The sequence below is a fragment of the Pungitius pungitius genome, chromosome 14 (genome assembly GCF_949316345.1).
Source record: "Pungitius pungitius chromosome 14, fPunPun2.1, whole genome shotgun sequence".
NCBI lineage: Eukaryota > Metazoa > Chordata > Actinopteri > Perciformes > Gasterosteidae > Pungitius > Pungitius pungitius.
Genome location: NC_084913.1, coordinates 19,405,443 through 19,419,947, shown reverse-complemented (window position 1 = coordinate 19,419,947; position 14,505 = coordinate 19,405,443). Strand labels below are relative to the sequence as shown.

The following is a 14,505-nucleotide window of genomic DNA, read 5'->3' as shown; positions in this document are numbered from 1 at the left end:
TGAAACGGAATCATTTTGGATAATATTGTCTAATTTCCTTTCATATCCAACGTTAAAACAACACTAAACATGCATCTCTTCAACAATGTGATATTCTTTTTGTAATTTGTAGGTGTACAATCTGCGGCGCTGGGCGGCTTTCGGAGAGAGAAGTGAAAAAGCTTACGGCACCTGGGATTCCCAGGCGGTCTTCCATCCAGGTACTAACCAGGCCCTGCACTGCTTAGCTTCCGAGATCAGACGAGATCAGGCGGAACCAGAGAGGTATGGCCGTAAGCTGCTTTTTATCTTTTTCCTAATCCTTTATAATGCGTCAATGAATTATGACACGCCTGCCGTTGGCATCTTTGTGTGGGTTAAATAAGGGTATGCAAAGAAGGCTGTGACATCCCATGCCGAAAATTGGATGGACTAGAGAAGACCCGCCCAGGGGTCCCAGCCAATCGGTGAATGGCCATTGCAGTCCCCGCCACCTCAAATGGCCTGACGATGGTATGGACGTAAGCCACCTTTCATCTTCTTCCTATTGCATCTCTTCTACAATGTGACATTTTTTTTTCAATTGTGTAGGTGTACAATCTACGGAGCTGGGCGGCTTTCAGAGAGAGAAGTGAAAAAGCTTACGGCACCTGGGATTCCCAGGCGGTCTTCCATCCAGGTACTAACCAGGCCCTGCTCTGCTTAGCTTCCGAGATCAGACGAGATCGGGCGGAACCAGAGAGGTATGGCCGTAAGCTGCTTTTCATCTTTTTCCTAATCCTTTAAAACGTGTCAAAGATAATCAGAAGTTTCTTTTTCTAAAATTGAAGCAGTTCTTAGCATTGGCAAGAGAGGTTCCTAAAGCCTGAAGGTAACTTTACTTTTCTTCACTGGCAATTCTAACATGTTGGGTTAGCACCTGTATTTCAACGGCTAAATTACAAACAATAGTATGCCAATCGTAAATGTTGATCAACACTAATTTAGCAATCATGAAACGGAATCATTTTGGATAATATTGTCTAATTTCCTTTCATATCCAACGTTAAAACAACACTAAACATGCATCTCTTCAACAATGTGATATTCTTTTTGTAATTTGTAGGTGTACAATCTGCGGCGCTCGGCGGCTTTCGGAGAGAGAAGTGAAAAAGCTTACGGCACCTAGGATTCCCAGGCGGTCTTCCATCCAGGTACTAACCAGGCCCTGCTCTGCTTAGCTTCCGAGATCAGACGAGATCGGGCGGAACCAGAGAGGTATGGCCGTAAGCTGCTTTTTATCTTTTTCCTAATCCTTTATAATGCGTCAATGAATTATGACACGCCTGCCGTTGGCATCTTTGTGTGGGTTAAATAAGGGTATGCAAAGAAGGCTGTGACATCCCATGCCGAAAATTGGATGGACTAGAGAAGACCCGCCCAGGGGTCCCAGCCAATCGGTGAATGGCCATTGCAGTCCCCGCCACCTCAAATGGCCTGACGATAGTATGGACGTAAGCCACCTTTCATCTTCTTCCTATTGCATCTCTTCTACAATGTGAATTTTTTTTTACAATTGTGCAGGTGTACAATTTACGGCGCTGGGCGGCTTTCAGAGAGAGAAGTGAAAAAGCTTACGGCACCTGGGATTCCCAGGCGGTCTTCCATCCAGGTACTAACCAGGCCCTGCTCTGCTTAGCTTCCGAGATCAGACGAGATCGGGCGGAACCAGAGAGGTATGGCCGTAAGCTGCTTTTCATCTTTTTCCTAATCCTTTAAAACGTGTCAAAGATAATCAGAAGTTTCTTTTTCTAAAATTGAAGCAGTTCTTAGCATTGGCAAGAGAGGTTCCTAAAGCCTGAAGGTAACTTTACTTTTCTTCACTGGCAATTCTAACATGTTGGGTTAGCACCTGTATTTCAACGGCTAAATTACAAACAATAGTATGCCAATCGTAAATGTTGATCAACACTAATTTAGCAATCATGAAACGGAATCATTTTGGATAATATTGTCTAATTTCCTTTCATATCCAACGTTAAAACAACACTAAACATGCATCTCTTCAACAATGTGATATTCTTTTTGTAATTTGTAGGTGTACAATCTGCGGCGCTGGGCGGCTTTCGGAGAGAGAAGTGAAAAAGCTTACGGCACCTGGGATTCCCAGGCGGTCTTCCATCCAGGTACTAACCAGGCCCTGCACTGCTTAGCTTCCGAGATCAGACGAGATCGGGCGGAACCAGAGAGGTATGGCCGTAAGCTGCTTTTTATCTTTTTCCTAATCCTTTATAATGCGTCAATGAATTATGACACGCCTGCCGTTGGCATCTTTGTGTGGGTTAAATAAGGGTATGCAAAGAAGGCTGTGACATCCCATGCCGAAAATTGGATGGACTAGAGAAGACCCGCCCAGGGGTCCCAGCCAATCGGTGAATGGCCATTGCAGTCCCCGCCACCTCAAATGGCCTGACGATGGTATGGACGTAAGCCACCTTTCATCTTCTTCCTATTGCATCTCTTCTACAATGTGACATTTTTTTTACAATTGTGTAGGTGTACAATCTGCGGCGCTGGGCGGCTTTCAGAGAGAGAAGTGAAAAAGCTTACGGCACCTGGGATTCCCAGGCGGTCTTCCATCCAGGTACTAACCAGGCCCTGCTCTGCTTAGCTTCCGAGATCAGACGAGATCGGGCGGAACCAGAGAGGTATGGCCGTAAGCTGCTTTTCATCTTTTTCCTAATCCTTTAAAACGTGTCAAAGATAATCAGAAGTTTCTTTTTCTAAAATTGAAGCAGTTCTTAGCATTGGCAAGAGAGGTTCCTAAAGCCTGAAGGTAACTTTACTTTTCTTCACTGGCAATTCTAACATGTTGGGTTAGCACCTGTATTTCAACGGCTAAATTACAAACAATAGTATGCCAATCGTAAATGTTGATCAACACTAATTTAGCAATCATGAAACGGAATCATTTTGGATAATATTGTCTAATTTCCTTTCATATCCAACGTTAAAACAACACTAAACATGCATCTCTTCAACAATGTGATATTCTTTTTGTAATTTGTAGGTGTACAATCTGCGGCGCTCGGCGGCTTTCGGAGAGAGAAGTGAAAAAGCTTACGGCACCTGGGATTCCCAGGCGGTCTTCCATCCAGGTACTAACCAGGCCCTGCTCTGCTTAGCTTCCGAGATCAGACGAGATCGGGCGGAACCAGAGAGGTATGGCCGTAAGCTGCTTTTTATCTTTTTCCTAATCCTTTATAATGCGTCAATGAATTATGACACGCCTGCCGTTGGCATCTTTGTGTGGGTTAAATAAGGGTATGCAAAGAAGGCTGTGACATCCCATGCCGAAAATTGGATGGACTAGAGAAGACCCGCCCAGGGGTCCCAGCCAATCGGTGAATGGCCATTGCAGTCCCCGCCACCTCAAATGGCCTGACGATGGTATGGACGTAAGCCACCTTTCATCTTCTTCCTATTGCATCTCTTCTACAATGTGACATTTTTTTTACAATTGTGTAGGTGTACAATCTACGGCGCTGGGCGGCTTTCAGAGAGAGAAGTGAAAAAGCTTACGGCACCTGGGATTCCCAGGCGGTCTTCCATCCAGGTACTAACCAGGCCCTGCTCTGCTTAGCTTCCGAGATCAGACGAGATCGGGCGGAACCAGAGAGGTATGGCCGTAAGCTGCTTTTCATCTTTTTCCTAATCCTTTAAAACGTGTCAAAGATAATCAGAAGTTTCTTTTTCTAAAATTGAAGCAGTTCTTAGCATTGGCAAGAGAGGTTCCTAAAGCCTGAAGGTAACTTTACTTTTCTTCACTGGCAATTCTAACATGTTGGGTTAGCACCTGTATTTCAACGGCTAAATTACAAACAATAGTATGCCAATCGTAAATGTTGATCAACACTAATTTAGCAATCATGAAACGGAATCATTTTGGATAATATTGTCTAATTTCCTTTCATATCCAACGTTAAAACAACACTAAACATGCATCTCTTCAACAATGTGATATTCTTTTTGTAATTTGTAGGTGTACAATCTGCGGCGCTCGGCGGCTTTCGGAGAGAGAAGTGAAAAAGCTTACGGCACCTGGGATTCCCAGGCGGTCTTCCATCCAGGTACTAACCAGGCCCTGCTCTGCTTAGCTTCCGAGATCAGACGAGATCGGGCGGAACCAGAGAGGTATGGCCGTAAGCTGCTTTTTATCTTTTTCCTAATCCTTTATAATGCGTCAATGAATTATGACACGCCTGCCGTTGGCATCTTTGTGTGGGTTAAATAAGGGTATGCAAAGAAGGCTGTGACATCCCATGCCGAAAATTGGATGGACTAGAGAAGACCCGCCCAGGGGTCCCAGCCAATCGGTGAATGGCCATTGCAGTCCCCGCCACCTCAAATGGCCTGACGATGGTATGGACGTAAGCCACCTTTCATCTTCTTCCTATTGCATCTCTTCTACAATGTGACATTTTTTTTACAATTGTGTAGGTGTACAATCTACGGCGCTGGGCGGCTTTCAGAGAGAGAAGTGAAAAAGCTTACGGCACCTGGGATTCCCAGGCGGTCTTCCATCCAGGTACTAACCAGGCCCTGCTCTGCTTAGCTTCCGAGATCAGACGAGATCGGGCGGAACCAGAGAGGTATGGCCGTAAGCTGCTTTTCATCTTTTTCCTAATCCTTTAAAACGTGTCAAAGATAATCAGAAGTTTCTTTTTCTAAAATTGAAGCAGTTCTTAGCATTGGCAAGAGAGGTTCCTAAAGCCTGAAGGTAACTTTACTTTTCTTCACTGGCAATTCTAACATGTTGGGTTAGCACCTGTATTTCAACGGCTAAATTACAAACAATAGTATGCCAATCGTAAATGTTGATCAACACTAATTTAGCAATCATGAAACGGAATCATTTTGGATAATATTGTCTAATTTCCTTTCATATCCAACGTTAAAACAACACTAAACATGCATCTCTTCAACAATGTGATATTCTTTTTGTAATTTGTAGGTGTACAATCTGCGGCGCTCGGCGGCTTTCGGAGAGAGAAGTGAAAAAGCTTACGGCACCTGGGATTCCCAGGCGGTCTTCCATCCAGGTACTAACCAGGCCCTGCTCTGCTTAGCTTCCGAGATCAGACGAGATCGGGCGGAACCAGAGAGGTATGGCCGTAAGCTGCTTTTTATCTTTTTCCTAATCCTTTATAATGCGTCAATGAATTATGACACGCCTGCCGTTGGCATCTTTGTGTGGGTTAAATAAGGGTATGCAAAGAAGGCTGTGACATCCCATGCCGAAAATTGGATGGACTAGAGAAGACCCGCCCAGGGGTCCCAGCCAATCGGTGAATGGCCATTGCAGTCCCCGCCACCTCAAATGGCCTGACGATGGTATGGACGTAAGCCACCTTTCATCTTCTTCCTATTGCATCTCTTCTACAATGTGAAATTTTTTTTACAATTGTGTAGGTGTACAATCTACGGCGCTGGGCGGCTTTCAGAGAGAGAAGTGAAAAAGCTTACGGCACATGGGATTCCCAGGCGGTCTTCCATCCAGGTACTAACCAGGCCCTGCTCTGCTTAGCTTCCGAGATCAGACGAGATCGGGCGGAACCAGAGAGGTATGGCCGTAAGCTGCTTTTCATCTTTTTCCTAATCCTTTAAAACGTGTCAAAGATAATCAGAAGTTTCTTTTTCTAAAATTGAAGCAGTTCTTAGCATTGGCAAGAGAGGTTCCTAAAGCCTGAAGGTAACTTTACTTTTCTTCACTGGCAATTCTAACATGTTGGGTTAGCACCTGTATTTCAACGGCTAAATTACAAACAATAGTATGCCAATCGTAAATGTTGATCAACACTAATTTAGCAATCATGAAACGGAATCATTTTGGATAATATTGTCTAATTTCCTTTCATATCCAACGTTAAAACAACACTAAACATGCATCTCTTCAACAATGTGATATTCTTTTTGTAATTTGTAGGTGTACAATCTGCGGCGCTCGGCGGCTTTCGGAGAGAGAAGTGAAAAAGCTTACGGCACCTGGGATTCCCAGGCGGCCTTCCATCCAGGTACTAACCAGGCCCTGCTCTGCTTAGCTTCCGAGATCAGACGAGATCGGGCGGAACCAGAGAGGTATGGCCGTAAGCTGCTTTTTATCTTTTTCCTAATCCTTTATAATGCGTCAATGAATTATGACACGCCTGCCGTTGGCATCTTTGTGTGGGTTAAATAAGGGTATGCAAAGAAGGCTGTGACATCCCATGCCGAAAATTGGATGGACTAGAGAAGACCCGCCCAGGGGTCCCAGCCAATCGGTGAATGGCCATTGCAGTCCCCGCCACCTCAAATGGCCTGACGATGGTATGGACGTAAGCCACCTTTCATCTTCTTCCTATTGCATCTCTTCTACAATGTGACATTTTTTTTACAATTGTGTAGGTGTACAATCTACGGCGCTGGGCGGCTTTCAGAGAGAGAAGTGAAAAAGCTTACGGCACCTGGGATTCCCAGGCGGTCTTCCATCCAGGTACTAACCAGGCCCTGCTCTGCTTAGCTTCCGAGATCAGACGAGATCGGGCGGAACCAGAGAGGTATGGCCGTAAGCTGCTTTTCATCTTTTTCCTAATCCTTTAAAACGTGTCAAAGATAATCAGAAGTTTCTTTTTCTAAAATTGAAGCAGTTCTTAGCATTGGCAAGAGAGGTTCCTAAAGCCTGAAGGTAACTTTACTTTTCTTCACTGGCAATTCTAACATGTTGGGTTAGCACCTGTATTTCAACGGCTAAATTACAAACAATAGTATGCCAATCGTAAATGTTGATCAACACTAATTTAGCAATCATGAAACGGAATCATTTTGGATAATATTGTCTAATTTCCTTTAATATCCAACGTTAAAACAGGTGTACAATCTGCGGCGCTCGGCGGCTTTCGGAGAGAGAAGTGAAAAAGCTTACGGCACCTGGGATTCCCAGGCGGTCTTCCATCCAGGTACTAACCAGGCCCTGCTCTGCTTAGCTTCCGAGATCAGACGAGATCGGGCGGAACCAGAGAGGTATGGCCGTAAGCTGCTTTTCATCTTTTTCCTAATCCTTTAAAACGTGTCAAAGATAATCAGAAGTTTCTTTTTCTAAAATTGAAGCAGTTCTTAGCATTGGCAAGAGAGGTTCCTAAAGCCTGAAGGTAACTTTACTTTTCTTCACTGGCAATTCTAACATGTTGGGTTAGCACCTGTATTTCAACGGCTAAATTACAAACAATAGTATGCCAATCGTAAATGTTGATCAACACTAATTTAGCAATCATGAAACGGAATCATTTTGGATAATATTGTCTAATTTCCTTTCATATCCAACGTTAAAACAACACTAAACATGCATCTCTTCAACAATGTGATATTCTTTTTGTAATTTGTAGGTGTACAATCTGCGGCGCTGGGCGGCTTTCGGAGAGAGAAGTGAAAAAGCTTACGGCACCTGGGATTCCCAGGCGGTCTTCCATCCAGGTACTAACCAGGCCCTGCACTGCTTAGCTTCCGAGATCAGACGAGATCAGGCGGAACCAGAGAGGTATGGCCGTAAGCTGCTTTTTATCTTTTTCCTAATCCTTTATAATGCGTCAATGAATTATGACACGCCTGCCGTTGGCATCTTTGTGTGGGTTAAATAAGGGTATGCAAAGAAGGCTGTGACATCCCATGCCGAAAATTGGATGGACTAGAGAAGACCCGCCCAGGGGTCCCAGCCAATCGGTGAATGGCCATTGCAGTCCCCGCCACCTCAAATGGCCTGACGATGGTATGGACGTAAGCCACCTTTCATCTTCTTCCTATTGCATCTCTTCTACAATGTGACATTTTTTTTTCAATTGTGTAGGTGTACAATCTACGGAGCTGGGCGGCTTTCAGAGAGAGAAGTGAAAAAGCTTACGGCACCTGGGATTCCCAGGCGGTCTTCCATCCAGGTACTAACCAGGCCCTGCTCTGCTTAGCTTCCGAGATCAGACGAGATCGGGCGGAACCAGAGAGGTATGGCCGTAAGCTGCTTTTCATCTTTTTCCTAATCCTTTAAAACGTGTCAAAGATAATCAGAAGTTTCTTTTTCTAAAATTGAAGCAGTTCTTAGCATTGGCAAGAGAGGTTCCTAAAGCCTGAAGGTAACTTTACTTTTCTTCACTGGCAATTCTAACATGTTGGGTTAGCACCTGTATTTCAACGGCTAAATTACAAACAATAGTATGCCAATCGTAAATGTTGATCAACACTAATTTAGCAATCATGAAACGGAATCATTTTGGATAATATTGTCTAATTTCCTTTCATATCCAACGTTAAAACAACACTAAACATGCATCTCTTCAACAATGTGATATTCTTTTTGTAATTTGTAGGTGTACAATCTGCGGCGCTCGGCGGCTTTCGGAGAGAGAAGTGAAAAAGCTTACGGCACCTAGGATTCCCAGGCGGTCTTCCATCCAGGTACTAACCAGGCCCTGCTCTGCTTAGCTTCCGAGATCAGACGAGATCGGGCGGAACCAGAGAGGTATGGCCGTAAGCTGCTTTTTATCTTTTTCCTAATCCTTTATAATGCGTCAATGAATTATGACACGCCTGCCGTTGGCATCTTTGTGTGGGTTAAATAAGGGTATGCAAAGAAGGCTGTGACATCCCATGCCGAAAATTGGATGGACTAGAGAAGACCCGCCCAGGGGTCCCAGCCAATCGGTGAATGGCCATTGCAGTCCCCGCCACCTCAAATGGCCTGACGATGGTATGGACGTAAGCCACCTTTCATCTTCTTCCTATTGCATCTCTTCTACAATGTGACATTTTTTTTTCAATTGTGTAGGTGTACAATCTACGGAGCTGGGCGGCTTTCAGAGAGAGAAGTGAAAAAGCTTACGGCACCTGGGATTCCCAGGCGGTCTTCCATCCAGGTACTAACCAGGCCCTGCTCTGCTTAGCTTCCGAGATCAGACGAGATCGGGCGGAACCAGAGAGGTATGGCCGTAAGCTGCTTTTCATCTTTTTCCTAATCCTTTAAAACGTGTCAAAGATAATCAGAAGTTTCTTTTTCTAAAATTGAAGCAGTTCTTAGCATTGGCAAGAGAGGTTCCTAAAGCCTGAAGGTAACTTTACTTTTCTTCACTGGCAATTCTAACATGTTGGGTTAGCACCTGTATTTCAACGGCTAAATTACAAACAATAGTATGCCAATCGTAAATGTTGATCAACACTAATTTAGCAATCATGAAACGGAATCATTTTGGATAATATTGTCTAATTTCCTTTCATATCCAACGTTAAAACAACACTAAACATGCATCTCTTCAACAATGTGATATTCTTTTTGTAATTTGTAGGTGTACAATCTGCGGCGCTCGGCGGCTTTCGGAGAGAGAAGTGAAAAAGCTTACGGCACCTAGGATTCCCAGGCGGTCTTCCATCCAGGTACTAACCAGGCCCTGCTCTGCTTAGCTTCCGAGATCAGACGAGATCGGGCGGAACCAGAGAGGTATGGCCGTAAGCTGCTTTTTATCTTTTTCCTAATCCTTTATAATGCGTCAATGAATTATGACACGCCTGCCGTTGGCATCTTTGTGTGGGTTAAATAAGGGTATGCAAAGAAGGCTGTGACATCCCATGCCGAAAATTGGATGGACTAGAGAAGACCCGCCCAGGGGTCCCAGCCAATCGGTGAATGGCCATTGCAGTCCCCGCCACCTCAAATGGCCTGACGATAGTATGGACGTAAGCCACCTTTCATCTTCTTCCTATTGCATCTCTTCTACAATGTGAATTTTTTTTTACAATTGTGCAGGTGTACAATTTACGGCGCTGGGCGGCTTTCAGAGAGAGAAGTGAAAAAGCTTACGGCACCTGGGATTCCCAGGCGGTCTTCCATCCAGGTACTAACCAGGCCCTGCTCTGCTTAGCTTCCGAGATCAGACGAGATCGGGCGGAACCAGAGAGGTATGGCCGTAAGCTGCTTTTCATCTTTTTCCTAATCCTTTAAAACGTGTCAAAGATAATCAGAAGTTTCTTTTTCTAAAATTGAAGCAGTTCTTAGCATTGGCAAGAGAGGTTCCTAAAGCCTGAAGGTAACTTTACTTTTCTTCACTGGCAATTCTAACATGTTGGGTTAGCACCTGTATTTCAACGGCTAAATTACAAACAATAGTATGCCAATCGTAAATGTTGATCAACACTAATTTAGCAATCATGAAACGGAATCATTTTGGATAATATTGTCTAATTTCCTTTCATATCCAACGTTAAAACAACACTAAACATGCATCTCTTCAACAATGTGATATTCTTTTTGTAATTTGTAGGTGTACAATCTGCGGCGCTGGGCGGCTTTCGGAGAGAGAAGTGAAAAAGCTTACGGCACCTGGGATTCCCAGGCGGTCTTCCATCCAGGTACTAACCAGGCCCTGCACTGCTTAGCTTCCGAGATCAGACGAGATCGGGCGGAACCAGAGAGGTATGGCCGTAAGCTGCTTTTTATCTTTTTCCTAATCCTTTATAATGCGTCAATGAATTATGACACGCCTGCCGTTGGCATCTTTGTGTGGGTTAAATAAGGGTATGCAAAGAAGGCTGTGACATCCCATGCCGAAAATTGGATGGACTAGAGAAGACCCGCCCAGGGGTCCCAGCCAATCGGTGAATGGCCATTGCAGTCCCCGCCACCTCAAATGGCCTGACGATGGTATGGACGTAAGCCACCTTTCATCTTCTTCCTATTGCATCTCTTCTACAATGTGACATTTTTTTTACAATTGTGTAGGTGTACAATCTGCGGCGCTGGGCGGCTTTCAGAGAGAGAAGTGAAAAAGCTTACGGCACCTGGGATTCCCAGGCGGTCTTCCATCCAGGTACTAACCAGGCCCTGCTCTGCTTAGCTTCCGAGATCAGACGAGATCGGGCGGAACCAGAGAGGTATGGCCGTAAGCTGCTTTTCATCTTTTTCCTAATCCTTTAAAACGTGTCAAAGATAATCAGAAGTTTCTTTTTCTAAAATTGAAGCAGTTCTTAGCATTGGCAAGAGAGGTTCCTAAAGCCTGAAGGTAACTTTACTTTTCTTCACTGGCAATTCTAACATGTTGGGTTAGCACCTGTATTTCAACGGCTAAATTACAAACAATAGTATGCCAATCGTAAATGTTGATCAACACTAATTTAGCAATCATGAAACGGAATCATTTTGGATAATATTGTCTAATTTCCTTTCATATCCAACGTTAAAACAACACTAAACATGCATCTCTTCAACAATGTGATATTCTTTTTGTAATTTGTAGGTGTACAATCTGCGGCGCTCGGCGGCTTTCGGAGAGAGAAGTGAAAAAGCTTACGGCACCTGGGATTCCCAGGCGGTCTTCCATCCAGGTACTAACCAGGCCCTGCTCTGCTTAGCTTCCGAGATCAGACGAGATCGGGCGGAACCAGAGAGGTATGGCCGTAAGCTGCTTTTTATCTTTTTCCTAATCCTTTATAATGCGTCAATGAATTATGACACGCCTGCCGTTGGCATCTTTGTGTGGGTTAAATAAGGGTATGCAAAGAAGGCTGTGACATCCCATGCCGAAAATTGGATGGACTAGAGAAGACCCGCCCAGGGGTCCCAGCCAATCGGTGAATGGCCATTGCAGTCCCCGCCACCTCAAATGGCCTGACGATGGTATGGACGTAAGCCACCTTTCATCTTCTTCCTATTGCATCTCTTCTACAATGTGACATTTTTTTTACAATTGTGTAGGTGTACAATCTACGGCGCTGGGCGGCTTTCAGAGAGAGAAGTGAAAAAGCTTACGGCACCTGGGATTCCCAGGCGGTCTTCCATCCAGGTACTAACCAGGCCCTGCTCTGCTTAGCTTCCGAGATCAGACGAGATCGGGCGGAACCAGAGAGGTATGGCCGTAAGCTGCTTTTCATCTTTTTCCTAATCCTTTAAAACGTGTCAAAGATAATCAGAAGTTTCTTTTTCTAAAATTGAAGCAGTTCTTAGCATTGGCAAGAGAGGTTCCTAAAGCCTGAAGGTAACTTTACTTTTCTTCACTGGCAATTCTAACATGTTGGGTTAGCACCTGTATTTCAACGGCTAAATTACAAACAATAGTATGCCAATCGTAAATGTTGATCAACACTAATTTAGCAATCATGAAACGGAATCATTTTGGATAATATTGTCTAATTTCCTTTCATATCCAACGTTAAAACAACACTAAACATGCATCTCTTCAACAATGTGATATTCTTTTTGTAATTTGTAGGTGTACAATCTGCGGCGCTCGGCGGCTTTCGGAGAGAGAAGTGAAAAAGCTTACGGCACCTAGGATTCCCAGGCGGTCTTCCATCCAGGTACTAACCAGGCCCTGCTCTGCTTAGCTTCCGAGATCAGACGAGATCGGGCGGAACCAGAGAGGTATGGCCGTAAGCTGCTTTTTATCTTTTTCCTAATCCTTTATAATGCGTCAATGAATTATGACACGCCTGCCGTTGGCATCTTTGTGTGGGTTAAATAAGGGTATGCAAAGAAGGCTGTGACATCCCATGCCGAAAATTGGATGGACTAGAGAAGACCCGCCCAGGGGTCCCAGCCAATCGGTGAATGGCCATTGCAGTCCCCGCCACCTCAAATGGCCTGACGATGGTATGGACGTAAGCCACCTTTCATCTTCTTCCTATTGCATCTCTTCTACAATGTGAAATTTTTTTTACAATTGTGTAGGTGTACAATCTACGGCGCTGGGCGGCTTTCAGAGAGAGAAGTGAAAAAGCTTACGGCACATGGGATTCCCAGGCGGTCTTCCATCCAGGTACTAACCAGGCCCTGCTCTGCTTAGCTTCCGAGATCAGACGAGATCGGGCGGAACCAGAGAGGTATGGCCGTAAGCTGCTTTTCATCTTTTTCCTAATCCTTTAAAACGTGTCAAAGATAATCAGAAGTTTCTTTTTCTAAAATTGAAGCAGTTCTTAGCATTGGCAAGAGAGGTTCCTAAAGCCTGAAGGTAACTTTACTTTTCTTCACTGGCAATTCTAACATGTTGGGTTAGCACCTGTATTTCAACGGCTAAATTACAAACAATAGTATGCCAATCGTAAATGTTGATCAACACTAATTTAGCAATCATGAAACGGAATCATTTTGGATAATATTGTCTAATTTCCTTTCATATCCAACGTTAAAACAACACTAAACATGCATCTCTTCAACAATGTGATATTCTTTTTGTAATTTGTAGGTGTACAATCTGCGGCGCTCGGCGGCTTTCGGAGAGAGAAGTGAAAAAGCTTACGGCACCTGGGATTCCCAGGCGGCCTTCCATCCAGGTACTAACCAGGCCCTGCTCTGCTTAGCTTCCGAGATCAGACGAGATCGGGCGGAACCAGAGAGGTATGGCCGTAAGCTGCTTTTTATCTTTTTCCTAATCCTTTATAATGCGTCAATGAATTATGACACGCCTGCCGTTGGCATCTTTGTGTGGGTTAAATAAGGGTATGCAAAGAAGGCTGTGACATCCCATGCCGAAAATTGGATGGACTAGAGAAGACCCGCCCAGGGGTCCCAGCCAATCGGTGAATGGCCATTGCAGTCCCCGCCACCTCAAATGGCCTGACGATGGTATGGACGTAAGCCACCTTTCATCTTCTTCCTATTGCATCTCTTCTACAATGTGACATTTTTTTTACAATTGTGTAGGTGTACAATCTACGGCGCTGGGCGGCTTTCAGAGAGAGAAGTGAAAAAGCTTACGGCACCTGGGATTCCCAGGCGGTCTTCCATCCAGGTACTAACCAGGCCCTGCTCTGCTTAGCTTCCGAGATCAGACGAGATCGGGCGGAACCAGAGAGGTATGGCCGTAAGCTGCTTTTCATCTTTTTCCTAATCCTTTAAAACGTGTCAAAGATAATCAGAAGTTTCTTTTTCTAAAATTGAAGCAGTTCTTAGCATTGGCAAGAGAGGTTCCTAAAGCCTGAAGGTAACTTTACTTTTCTTCACTGGCAATTCTAACATGTTGGGTTAGCACCTGTATTTCAACGGCTAAATTACAAACAATAGTATGCCAATCGTAAATGTTGATCAACACTAATTTAGCAATCATGAAACGGAATCATTTTGGATAATATTGTCTAATTTCCTTTAATATCCAACGTTAAAACAGGTGTACAATCTGCGGCGCTCGGCGGCTTTCGGAGAGAGAAGTGAAAAAGCTTACGGCACCTGGGATTCCCAGGCGGTCTTCCATCCAGGTACTAACCAGGCCCTGCTCTGCTTAGCTTCCGAGATCAGACGAGATCGGGCGGAACCAGAGAGGTATGGCCGTAAGCTGCTTTTCATCTTTTTCCTAATCCTTTAAAACGTGTCAAAGATAATCAGAAGTTTCTTTTTCTAAAATTGAAGCAGTTCTTAGCATTGGCAAGAGAGGTTCCTAAAGCCTGAAGGTAACTTTACTTTTCTTCACTGGCAATTCTAACATGTTGGGTTAGCACCTGTATTTCAACGGCTAAATTACAAACAATAGTATGCCAATCGTA

General features: G+C 44.4%; 30 non-coding genes across 30 annotated transcripts; all 30 read right to left on the bottom strand.

The window, feature by feature from the left end:
• Positions 1-159: 159 nt before the first annotated feature.
• Positions 160-278, bottom strand: LOC134104963 (5S ribosomal RNA). Its single transcript, XR_009942329.1, has one exon. It is a non-coding gene; the product is annotated as a 5S ribosomal RNA (ribosomal RNA).
• Positions 279-617: 339 nt separating this feature from the next.
• LOC134104632 (5S ribosomal RNA) lies at positions 618-736 on the bottom strand. The gene has a single exon (XR_009942029.1). It is a non-coding gene; the product is annotated as a 5S ribosomal RNA (ribosomal RNA).
• A 395-nt stretch (positions 737-1,131) lies between these two features.
• LOC134104945 (5S ribosomal RNA) lies at positions 1,132-1,250 on the bottom strand. Its single transcript, XR_009942313.1, has one exon. It is a non-coding gene; the product is annotated as a 5S ribosomal RNA (ribosomal RNA).
• Positions 1,251-1,589: 339 nt separating this feature from the next.
• On the bottom strand, positions 1,590-1,708 carry LOC134104631 (5S ribosomal RNA). Its single transcript, XR_009942028.1, has one exon. It is a non-coding gene; the product is annotated as a 5S ribosomal RNA (ribosomal RNA).
• A 395-nt stretch (positions 1,709-2,103) lies between these two features.
• LOC134104902 (5S ribosomal RNA) lies at positions 2,104-2,222 on the bottom strand. The gene has a single exon (XR_009942274.1). It is a non-coding gene; the product is annotated as a 5S ribosomal RNA (ribosomal RNA).
• A 339-nt stretch (positions 2,223-2,561) lies between these two features.
• LOC134104630 (5S ribosomal RNA) lies at positions 2,562-2,680 on the bottom strand. Its single transcript, XR_009942027.1, has one exon. It is a non-coding gene; the product is annotated as a 5S ribosomal RNA (ribosomal RNA).
• A 395-nt stretch (positions 2,681-3,075) lies between these two features.
• Positions 3,076-3,194, bottom strand: LOC134104629 (5S ribosomal RNA). The gene has a single exon (XR_009942026.1). It is a non-coding gene; the product is annotated as a 5S ribosomal RNA (ribosomal RNA).
• Positions 3,195-3,533: 339 nt separating this feature from the next.
• Positions 3,534-3,652, bottom strand: LOC134104628 (5S ribosomal RNA). Its single transcript, XR_009942025.1, has one exon. It is a non-coding gene; the product is annotated as a 5S ribosomal RNA (ribosomal RNA).
• Positions 3,653-4,047: 395 nt separating this feature from the next.
• On the bottom strand, positions 4,048-4,166 carry LOC134104627 (5S ribosomal RNA). The gene has a single exon (XR_009942024.1). It is a non-coding gene; the product is annotated as a 5S ribosomal RNA (ribosomal RNA).
• Positions 4,167-4,505: 339 nt separating this feature from the next.
• LOC134104626 (5S ribosomal RNA) lies at positions 4,506-4,624 on the bottom strand. The gene has a single exon (XR_009942023.1). It is a non-coding gene; the product is annotated as a 5S ribosomal RNA (ribosomal RNA).
• Positions 4,625-5,019: 395 nt separating this feature from the next.
• LOC134104624 (5S ribosomal RNA) lies at positions 5,020-5,138 on the bottom strand. Its single transcript, XR_009942021.1, has one exon. It is a non-coding gene; the product is annotated as a 5S ribosomal RNA (ribosomal RNA).
• Positions 5,139-5,477: 339 nt separating this feature from the next.
• Positions 5,478-5,596, bottom strand: LOC134104981 (5S ribosomal RNA). The gene has a single exon (XR_009942346.1). It is a non-coding gene; the product is annotated as a 5S ribosomal RNA (ribosomal RNA).
• Positions 5,597-5,991: 395 nt separating this feature from the next.
• Positions 5,992-6,110, bottom strand: LOC134104930 (5S ribosomal RNA). The gene has a single exon (XR_009942299.1). It is a non-coding gene; the product is annotated as a 5S ribosomal RNA (ribosomal RNA).
• A 339-nt stretch (positions 6,111-6,449) lies between these two features.
• LOC134104623 (5S ribosomal RNA) lies at positions 6,450-6,568 on the bottom strand. Its single transcript, XR_009942020.1, has one exon. It is a non-coding gene; the product is annotated as a 5S ribosomal RNA (ribosomal RNA).
• A 344-nt stretch (positions 6,569-6,912) lies between these two features.
• On the bottom strand, positions 6,913-7,031 carry LOC134104621 (5S ribosomal RNA). Its single transcript, XR_009942019.1, has one exon. It is a non-coding gene; the product is annotated as a 5S ribosomal RNA (ribosomal RNA).
• Positions 7,032-7,426: 395 nt separating this feature from the next.
• On the bottom strand, positions 7,427-7,545 carry LOC134104962 (5S ribosomal RNA). The gene has a single exon (XR_009942328.1). It is a non-coding gene; the product is annotated as a 5S ribosomal RNA (ribosomal RNA).
• Positions 7,546-7,884: 339 nt separating this feature from the next.
• LOC134104620 (5S ribosomal RNA) lies at positions 7,885-8,003 on the bottom strand. The gene has a single exon (XR_009942018.1). It is a non-coding gene; the product is annotated as a 5S ribosomal RNA (ribosomal RNA).
• Positions 8,004-8,398: 395 nt separating this feature from the next.
• LOC134104944 (5S ribosomal RNA) lies at positions 8,399-8,517 on the bottom strand. The gene has a single exon (XR_009942312.1). It is a non-coding gene; the product is annotated as a 5S ribosomal RNA (ribosomal RNA).
• Positions 8,518-8,856: 339 nt separating this feature from the next.
• LOC134104619 (5S ribosomal RNA) lies at positions 8,857-8,975 on the bottom strand. The gene has a single exon (XR_009942017.1). It is a non-coding gene; the product is annotated as a 5S ribosomal RNA (ribosomal RNA).
• Positions 8,976-9,370: 395 nt separating this feature from the next.
• Positions 9,371-9,489, bottom strand: LOC134104943 (5S ribosomal RNA). The gene has a single exon (XR_009942311.1). It is a non-coding gene; the product is annotated as a 5S ribosomal RNA (ribosomal RNA).
• Positions 9,490-9,828: 339 nt separating this feature from the next.
• On the bottom strand, positions 9,829-9,947 carry LOC134104618 (5S ribosomal RNA). The gene has a single exon (XR_009942016.1). It is a non-coding gene; the product is annotated as a 5S ribosomal RNA (ribosomal RNA).
• A 395-nt stretch (positions 9,948-10,342) lies between these two features.
• On the bottom strand, positions 10,343-10,461 carry LOC134104901 (5S ribosomal RNA). Its single transcript, XR_009942273.1, has one exon. It is a non-coding gene; the product is annotated as a 5S ribosomal RNA (ribosomal RNA).
• A 339-nt stretch (positions 10,462-10,800) lies between these two features.
• Positions 10,801-10,919, bottom strand: LOC134104617 (5S ribosomal RNA). Its single transcript, XR_009942015.1, has one exon. It is a non-coding gene; the product is annotated as a 5S ribosomal RNA (ribosomal RNA).
• Positions 10,920-11,314: 395 nt separating this feature from the next.
• On the bottom strand, positions 11,315-11,433 carry LOC134104616 (5S ribosomal RNA). Its single transcript, XR_009942014.1, has one exon. It is a non-coding gene; the product is annotated as a 5S ribosomal RNA (ribosomal RNA).
• Positions 11,434-11,772: 339 nt separating this feature from the next.
• LOC134104615 (5S ribosomal RNA) lies at positions 11,773-11,891 on the bottom strand. The gene has a single exon (XR_009942013.1). It is a non-coding gene; the product is annotated as a 5S ribosomal RNA (ribosomal RNA).
• A 395-nt stretch (positions 11,892-12,286) lies between these two features.
• LOC134104942 (5S ribosomal RNA) lies at positions 12,287-12,405 on the bottom strand. Its single transcript, XR_009942310.1, has one exon. It is a non-coding gene; the product is annotated as a 5S ribosomal RNA (ribosomal RNA).
• Positions 12,406-12,744: 339 nt separating this feature from the next.
• On the bottom strand, positions 12,745-12,863 carry LOC134104980 (5S ribosomal RNA). The gene has a single exon (XR_009942345.1). It is a non-coding gene; the product is annotated as a 5S ribosomal RNA (ribosomal RNA).
• A 395-nt stretch (positions 12,864-13,258) lies between these two features.
• LOC134104927 (5S ribosomal RNA) lies at positions 13,259-13,377 on the bottom strand. The gene has a single exon (XR_009942297.1). It is a non-coding gene; the product is annotated as a 5S ribosomal RNA (ribosomal RNA).
• Positions 13,378-13,716: 339 nt separating this feature from the next.
• On the bottom strand, positions 13,717-13,835 carry LOC134104614 (5S ribosomal RNA). Its single transcript, XR_009942012.1, has one exon. It is a non-coding gene; the product is annotated as a 5S ribosomal RNA (ribosomal RNA).
• Positions 13,836-14,179: 344 nt separating this feature from the next.
• On the bottom strand, positions 14,180-14,298 carry LOC134104612 (5S ribosomal RNA). The gene has a single exon (XR_009942010.1). It is a non-coding gene; the product is annotated as a 5S ribosomal RNA (ribosomal RNA).
• Between the last annotated feature and the right edge of the window lie 207 nt (positions 14,299-14,505).